Below are 8,389 nucleotides of genomic sequence, written 5' to 3' on the forward strand. Positions count from 1 at the left end.
AAATGCAGACAAACAAGTGAAGCACCGGCAAAAAAACGGAAAATAATAGTCATGCACGTGAATGTTCTGTCCTTTGCACGTGGAATCAAAGTTCAAGCTACATATCGTTTAGTTATGACGCCGAACGATGTCGTGTTCTGAATCCCACTTCCTGTTTTCCGATTTAAATTAATCACACTTGTACTCTCCGTAGTTTAGTCCACCTTTTTTCCTCTCTTCTTCAACTTCAAGGCTTCCCTCTCTCTCCGGTCGATGTGCATTCAGTCAATTCTACAAACCCTAAAACCGAAAACTAACTTCATGCCTCTTCTTTAAATTATTTTATTGCTGCTGGGTCTAGTTTGAGCCCCTTCTTCTTCCTTTTATATTTTTTAGTTTTGTTTTGAGTTTATGGGATGCAATGATTTTGATGCCAATAAGCATTAAAGGAACCACACCAATTGGAAGCAAACGTATTTGGGATTTTGCTTTAAGTGTTTGCAAACTGGGTTTTCTCAAATGTGGAGGTGAATGAGAAGTTTTGGAGCAGTTGTTTGACAATGGTCAGGCGTCACGTATGGCAACTGCCGGCTCATGCATTTCAGGTGTTTTTTTATAAAAAAATTTCTAGTATATCGGCTGCTTCTTTTAGTACATTGATACTTCGAACAAAATTTCCAGTTACCGCCTGATTCTTTTAGTCTCGTTTATGCACATTATTGTCTTTAGCGATGAGTATTTTTTTTATTCTCTTTTGCGTTTGTTATTTCTTCCTATATTTATAAGGGAATTGTTATATATGCCTACTGTAGAATGAATTTATGAATACGGGTTGCCGGAGTTTTTATTGATTGTGATGTATAATGATTTTGTGGGTCGTGACTTTATGAATTTTTTTGATGAACTAAGCCCCATGTTTATTGGATGTTTGTGTGAATTTCTTTTATTTGATCCTATTAACCGTTTACATGTAAATAATGCTACTTGGGGAAATTTTCATCTTCCTGGAATATGCACAGTTGGTCAAATTAATGTATCTCTTTGCATTTGGAAGTACAAAAGAAAGTTGAAATTTTATATGCTAATAAAGTTTTAATTTTAGTTTAATTATCGTTCATTTTCTGGCTACCAAGTTATTTCATTGCAATGCGACACCTACTTTTGATGAGCATGTTAGGTAATTACTAAGACTACCAATATGATAAAGCAATTTGAAACCTGGTCACGACTTTAGATGAAGTCGTAATATTCCATGAAGCCATGGCAGACATGGTGTTAAACATGGTGGTTTTTTGTGTCCTTAGTAATCATTACATATTGCTGGCTTATGTTCTTGTGATAAATTTCTTGCATGTCTCATTTCAACAACCACTCATTATCCTTTTTTTCCTTTCTAAATGGTGTACAGGTTGTGGCCATTACCGTTTTCTTTTTGCTATCGGTTTCATATTTTGCCTTCTTTGCTCCCTTTCTTGGAAAAAATATCTATGAATATGTGGCTATTGGTGTCTACTCTATCATGGTAACCACTATAACGTATAAAACTTCTTTAATTGCTTTCCTAATTATTAACTTAATGCTTGATTTTAATTTTCAGGCACCCTCTGTTCTCATCCTGTATGTTGGATGAACTGCCATTGACCCTTGTGATTCTGGAATTCTCCTTGAAGCTGACAAGGCATCAGTTTGTAAATCACACAATTAAATGGATCTGCCAGGTAGGTAACCTTTTGATTATTTTTTATGTATGGTTTTGTTAATAGATTGCATGATAATTGTGAACTTAATTGGATGATGGTTAGAATTGTCATTTGAATTTTTTTAATAGTTTCCTGTATTAAGATATGAGCTTCTGTGTAGACTGTAGTCTATTGTTCGTCTCAATTAACCATAGATTTCTTGCTATTTAACCAGAGAATGCATCTTCTATCAAAGAACCTTGCAGGATAGGATTAAAGTATGGAAGTGAATATAATAGGCATAGTTCACGATGGTGTTCCAAACTTGGAGGTTTCTTTTGTGCTTGCATCGTACAAGAAGATTGCTGCAAAGATGAAGACCTTTTGCAGCAACAATCTGGAGAAGAAGATGCTTCATTCTGCACATTGTGTAATGCAGAAGTAAGGGTCACTCTACTAGGATAGTCCTCTCCCTACTCCTGAGCCACTCCCCCCTTCCCAAGAAAAAAAAAACTTTTGTTTCCTCTCACTGTTTTCTCCCTTTTCAATGAAAAACAAGAAAAGAGAAAGAAAATGAAAGCTAATTTTTATAAAATTAGCAACAGGAAATAGTCCATGCTTAGACACAAAAAAAAAAAAATTCTTGATATAGCTTTCACTTCTTATATATGAAAAAGAAATTCCCCTTTACGTTCTGCTCATTTACTTGTATCTGAATAGACACCTCCGTGCTTTTCAAGCAAGAATATCCCGAGGGTTGTATTCATATTAATTCTTAAGAATTGACATACTAATGAAACAACTGGCTTGCTCATATTTTGCTTTATCTGGAAGAAGCTTGTTTTCTGATCGCATGTTTTTGAGCTATAATAACTCTTCATGCCCTTCCAACTCACCTTTTGCAGGTGCGCAAATTCATCAAGCATTGTAGAAGTTGTGAAAAATGTGTTGATCGATTTGATCTTCATTGTCGAGTGAGTTATCAAATATTCATCTTTTTCCATTTCATAATTTTCTTGGGTAAATTTCTTGTTTTTTGAGAACTACTATCGAGAATCGAATAGTTTGAACGTTTAAGTTATGTTACTGGACTGGAAAGCACCTAGGGTTTCTGGTTGACTAATTATAGTGCCTTGGCCATTTGCTGAAGTCTGCATTTTGCTCTATAACTTGTGATTTCTTAGTAGTGTTCTGAAAACAATCCTGCCTTTTTGTACTGATTTAGAACTTCATGTGGTCTTGGCCATGACTAAACTGTTTTACCATTTATCCAGTGGTTGAATAATTGCTTGGGCAGGAAAAATTACATCAGTTTTGTGTGCTTGATGGCAGATAGCCTTGTTTGGGTAAGTTCTTAGGATAACTTTTGGACAACGGCTCATGTCACTCGTTGGCATCTCCTGACAAGAACTGAACTTATTTTTATGTGCCTTCACATATGCATGTATGTGGTTGAATTTGGAGTTGGCATTGCTGTCTTTGTGCGATGTTTACTGATAGAAAAGGTACAGAAAGTGATATAACCGAGAAGCTCGATGGATTCTCCCGTACCCCTCTGCTATTGTGGTGGTATGTTCTCTGCATTCTCTCCTAAGAACTCAGATTGTTTCTGTAGTATTACTATGCTTGTGAGAGCACCTTGATTGATTGAGAAAATTTAGCATTGTTGATTTAGTCATTTTCAAGTACCAAGATGCTTGATTGTAGAGTATTGTATTTGATTTATTTTCTCGTTTTGGATCTATTTTGCAAGCTCTAGAAAGTGGATTTTGACTTAAAGCTCTGATTCTCGTGGGTATTGAAAAACAAAATTCCTAGTTCTAAAATGTGAATTGTGTGGTTGGTGCTTCAAAATGTTCTATAATTATATATGCTTGTTTACCTGAGACTGGTTGAAATACATTACCGCTAGTGTTCCCTTCTAAGAATGAATGAAAACCTCGGTTGTCATGGGTTTTGCCTAACATTATACAAATGATCACAGGCCTTCTGCACTGCTGTTTGTTTTCTTGCAATTGTGCTCTGGGAGAACTGTTCTTTTTCCATATAATTTTGATCAGAAAGGTGTTTCTTTAGAACTCCCTCTCTCTTATACTGTCTTAATATGTAAATATTGAACCATTTTCATTTCTAACTGCGGGGTATCACTACATATGAATATGTTGTTGCAATGAGAGCGCAAAGTGAACCACCTGGACAGTCTGCAGATGATGAATATCAGCAGAGTATGCCATCGTCACCTACCAGTTCAGCTGTGACTGCCATAAGCGGAAGAAGCTCTCTTGGAAGGAGCTTGCAATACAAAGGAAAAGTTATAACTGATTAATTTGTTTTCTCACAAAGGATGAAATAATCCCACATTTGGACCCGGGTCGCTTACCATCCACAGTAGATCCGGATGCTGTACGGTCACCAGACAAGGGTAAAAGACTGCCCCAACATCCTGTCTGGATAAGTGCATGGAAACTTGCAAAATTGGATTCTAACGAGGCGATTAAAGTAGCTGCCAAAGCTAAAGCAACCTCATCCGTCCTTCCTCCTGTAGGCTCTAGGCATCATCCATACAGTGCTGATCAACTGTCTGGCAGTAACATCAGTGGAAGAAGCAGTCCCATTAGTACTGATAATGGGTTCAGACTAAAAATGCTAGACCAGGGCATTGAGTTCATACCCTTCTCTGCGGCATGTTAATTTGCTGCAGGGTGTAGGTTCCAAGCTTTTAAGGTAATTAGTTGTCAGTCAATTCAGGACAGGTTTTCTTTCAGAGGAGACTGAAATGAATCAGCTTTACAAAATCAAACAGTTAGTTAGCAATGCATTTTGAAGTTATCCCCCGGGGTTTTCTGCGATTCAATTATATGATCACGACATAATCTAACCACTATTTACTTTTGATAACGACATAAGAAGAATCTGTAAGAACAATGTTCAGCAGCAAAAGCAGTAGGTGGTGAAAATGAAATAGCATTCATTTGTATGAATGTTTAGGCTGTAACTTCACTGCCCGTTGCTTTTGAAATGGGCTCGGTATGTTTTTCCTATATATTATAGTATAATGGACGGCTTAGAGTTATCTCACTTGAAATATCCTATCTAAATTATTCAATTTTGTTTAAATATTAGAAAATATATTTCTATCTTAATATTTATATATTTTATCATTGAATTGAAATAAGTATAGCTAAATTTGAAATAATTTAATCTAATATATCAATATGTCTACTTTAAAAGGATTAATAATATAATAAATTAAGAATAAAATTATTCAAAATATAAACATCTCATAGATGTTACATTACTTAAAAGATAAATATTAATAGTTCCTTCTTATATTTTCAAATAATATTGTTTGGTAATATTTTATTATCATCAATGAATAATGTTTAAATATTTTAAAATATGCAACGATAAAAAATAAAATTATATACTCAACCAACAATTTAAAATAGGATAAACAACATGTTTAATACCTAAATTGTTATTTTTGTTTCATTTTATCACTTAAACTTTATTTTCTTTCAAAATCATACATAATGTTTAATTAAAATTTTATTTTGATACCCCGCCGTTAAAAATTTAATAGTAATATTGATATATCACCATAAGATAATACCATATAATTATTGAAAAAAATATCATGCTAATAATTTTGTTAATTTTTAAACGACATGTGCTAAATTAAAACCTACTAAACATTAGACATTATTTAAAAAAATAAAGTTTGAATACTAAAACGAAATAAAAAATAATAATTTAGATTACCTTTTAAAATAAAGTTATTATATCAATAAAAAATATTTTTTAAAAAATTATCGAGACTTATAAAAGGTTAGCCCAGCCAGCCCTATCTTATCATCTTGGCCGTGCATAGCGTAGAGCATAAAAAAGGCTGGAAGACAACCACTGGAGTCTGGACGCTATTAAAAAGATAGGAAAATCAGAAACAAAGAAGGAAAAAATGGAGACTTCGTTGAGATACAGTGGAGATTCCAAAGCTCTAAGAGTCCACGCCAAGGAGAAGTTCCCCATCGACTCCAAAACCTATTTGCAGGTACGTATGCTTCTAAAAGCTTTGTACTTTGTTGATTTTGCTCTTCCATTTTCTTTTCTTAAAGATACTGTATTCCTGTACTAAACTCGATTAGATTATTCTAGATTGTAACTTCACTCTCTGTTTCTTTCCAGCTTTTTGTGGATTGCTTATTTGAATTCTGTTCTGAGAGATATAGAATTTGAGATTTTTCTCTCTTTGTTCTTTTCTTTCTCTCACCAGTAGGATTTGAGATTTGGCCGTGAATGTTATCGGATATTCCAAATACCCAAAATGACCCTATTTTAGGTCTTCTCACCCTTTTATACGGGATATTCGACATACATACGCATATTGAGTCCATTTTATTTGATAAATCTTTGTATCTATCATTTTATATGTCAGGTTCAAGGCGAGCTGGACACAAAACTGGAGTCCCCCATAACTTTTGTGCAATGATGAGGCACTTCTATGATGTATGTTATCCCTAATGGTTATGCTCTTGTTTTAAGAGCATTCTCTTGCAAATTTGGATCTTTTCTTTTCCCAGTTTAATAATGTGTTTGATAATGTTCTGTGTTGTCTACAAGCCTTGGTGTAGGATTGCGCTATGATAGGCGTGAAAAGGTGCGGTACACGCTGCGAGGGAAAAAATCTTTTCTGGTAACCAACGATGATTCGGTGAATTCGTTGTCAAGGGAAGATATGATGTTGATCAAGAATTCAAGGGGGTAGTTCAGCCTTTAATTTTGCCAATATTTGGTTTGTGTGATTTGTTTTTTTTTCACCCATGAGTACATTTTAACACCTGTTTATATGATGGATCAAGAATTCAAGGGGGTAGTTCAGCCTTTAATTTTGCCAATATTTGGTTTGTGTGATTTGTTTTTTTTTCACCCATGAGTACATTTTAAACACCTGTTTCTTCGATTTCATCTTTGATTGGGAAAATACCACCTAAGCTTCCTTTAATCTGGTGATTCTTTTGTGAGAGTACTCAAGTAATTTATGTGTAGTTTTAGCTTTTTTTGCTGATAGTTTATGCAATTACTACAGAGGAAGTCGGAAGGAGCTGCTGAATTTACTTATAAAATATTGAATTTCCGAGAGACCAAGATGTTAGACTCAAAGTTGGTTATGAAGTACTTGAGAAGGTAATACCATTTTATAATGTTTTTTGAAGATAGCGCCTACTATGAATATTGCTATACTGTCATATTATCCCTCCCCAATGCAAGCCTTCTGATCGTTACATCCTAAGTGCATTGTATTTTCTTTAACCTGAAATTATTTCCTTTGTCGAAAGTAATCATTTTCAATACCATTAACCAGAACTCTTGAGTCGATTTTTGCTCGACCCTCCAAGGAAGAAATCCATGCTTTGTTTCCGTTCATGAGAACTTGTAAATTCCTTTGTTTTACCTGCTTCTTTGTTTTTTGCTTGGTGAATGTTCCTCTTTCAGGTTCCATATCTGCAGATTAGGGAAAATAATTGGACCCTCAATGCTGACATGAATGGTATGGAATGTAAGATTTGATTTGTGAGAATGCACGAGATCTACCACATGTAGTGGTGAGATGTGTAATGCGAGTTTGAAGTGCAATAGACATGTGTAACGATCATTTCGATTTGGGTGGAAGCACATTGCCTGTTGAGGCTTATTAGTAGAAAGAAACCCACTAATATCATGGATGGGTCTTTAATTATTTTCTTTTTAAATTGTGGATTCATTTTCTTGCAATTGCCAGTCAAATGTTTTGCCTTGAGAATGGTAAATGCTAGCAGTGTGGAAATGCAACCTACGTTTCCATGGTAGGTGGGATGCTCATCTAAAGGGAGAAGAGTTCGCCTCCTAAGATGGTAAATGAATCGAATTTGGACAAATAAATCCTTTATCATGCTTGTTTATTTATTTCATTGCTAAAGTTATGGGGGGAATCGGCTTTGCTATGGGGTAGAGTTAAATTTAAAATTGAATTAATTTTCTTTTAAGAAAAAAAAATTAGGTTGTTTCAAGTTGAGTGTAAAAAAATGAATCGAATTTGGACAATAAATCCTTTATCATGCTTGTTTATTTATTTCATTGCTAAAGTTATGGGGGGAATCGGCTTTGCTATGTTGGTAGAGTTAAATTTAAAATTGAATTAATTTTCTTTTAAGAAAAAAAAATTAGGTTGTTTCAAGTTGAGTGTAAAATTGGAGAGAACGAGATAACTAGAAAGAATATTTTTAAAATAATTTTATATTATCATTATTTTTGATAAAAATATATGTAAAAAATATATAAAGTACTAGCATAATATTAAATTAAATTATTTAATTTTATATTATTAAACTAAAAACTAATATTTTATTTGATTAGTTTTTATCTGATAAAATATGTAAAAATTAAAAAAATCATGTTAAATTAAAGGAAAAATATAAAACAGGTAAAATATTTTGAAAGTCGGATTAAAGCGAAACCGAATTTTGTTTGATATCGGGTCGGATTGGATCGGCCAAAAACCCAACCTGCCCGCCCGTTGCATCCCTACACTTCTGAATACTGATCCGGGGGGAATGGCAAAAGCGCAAAGCTAACCCAAAGACAGGCTTCGAAATTGGGGATGGGGTTTTACTCAGCTGCTCCTGCACTGTTGCCCTTTGCTTGCTGTATCCTATATCGTTTTTCTTTTATTGTTCAATTAATCATCATCATGT

The 8,389-nt window shown here is 34.1% G+C and overlaps 2 pseudogenes; both read left to right on the top strand.

Annotated features, from left to right (window-relative positions):
* Positions 1-219: 219 nt before the first annotated feature.
* Positions 220-4,349, top strand: LOC120216794 (annotated as a pseudogene).
* Positions 4,350-6,258: 1,909 nt separating this feature from the next.
* LOC120216795 lies at positions 6,259-7,233 on the top strand (annotated as a pseudogene).
* The last annotated feature ends 1,156 nt before the right edge of the window (positions 7,234-8,389 follow it).

Source organism: Hibiscus syriacus, unplaced genomic scaffold, assembly GCF_006381635.1.
Source record: "Hibiscus syriacus cultivar Baekdansim isolate YM2019G1 unplaced genomic scaffold, ASM638163v2 tig00110163_pilon, whole genome shotgun sequence".
Classification (NCBI taxonomy): domain Eukaryota; kingdom Viridiplantae; phylum Streptophyta; class Magnoliopsida; order Malvales; family Malvaceae; genus Hibiscus; species Hibiscus syriacus.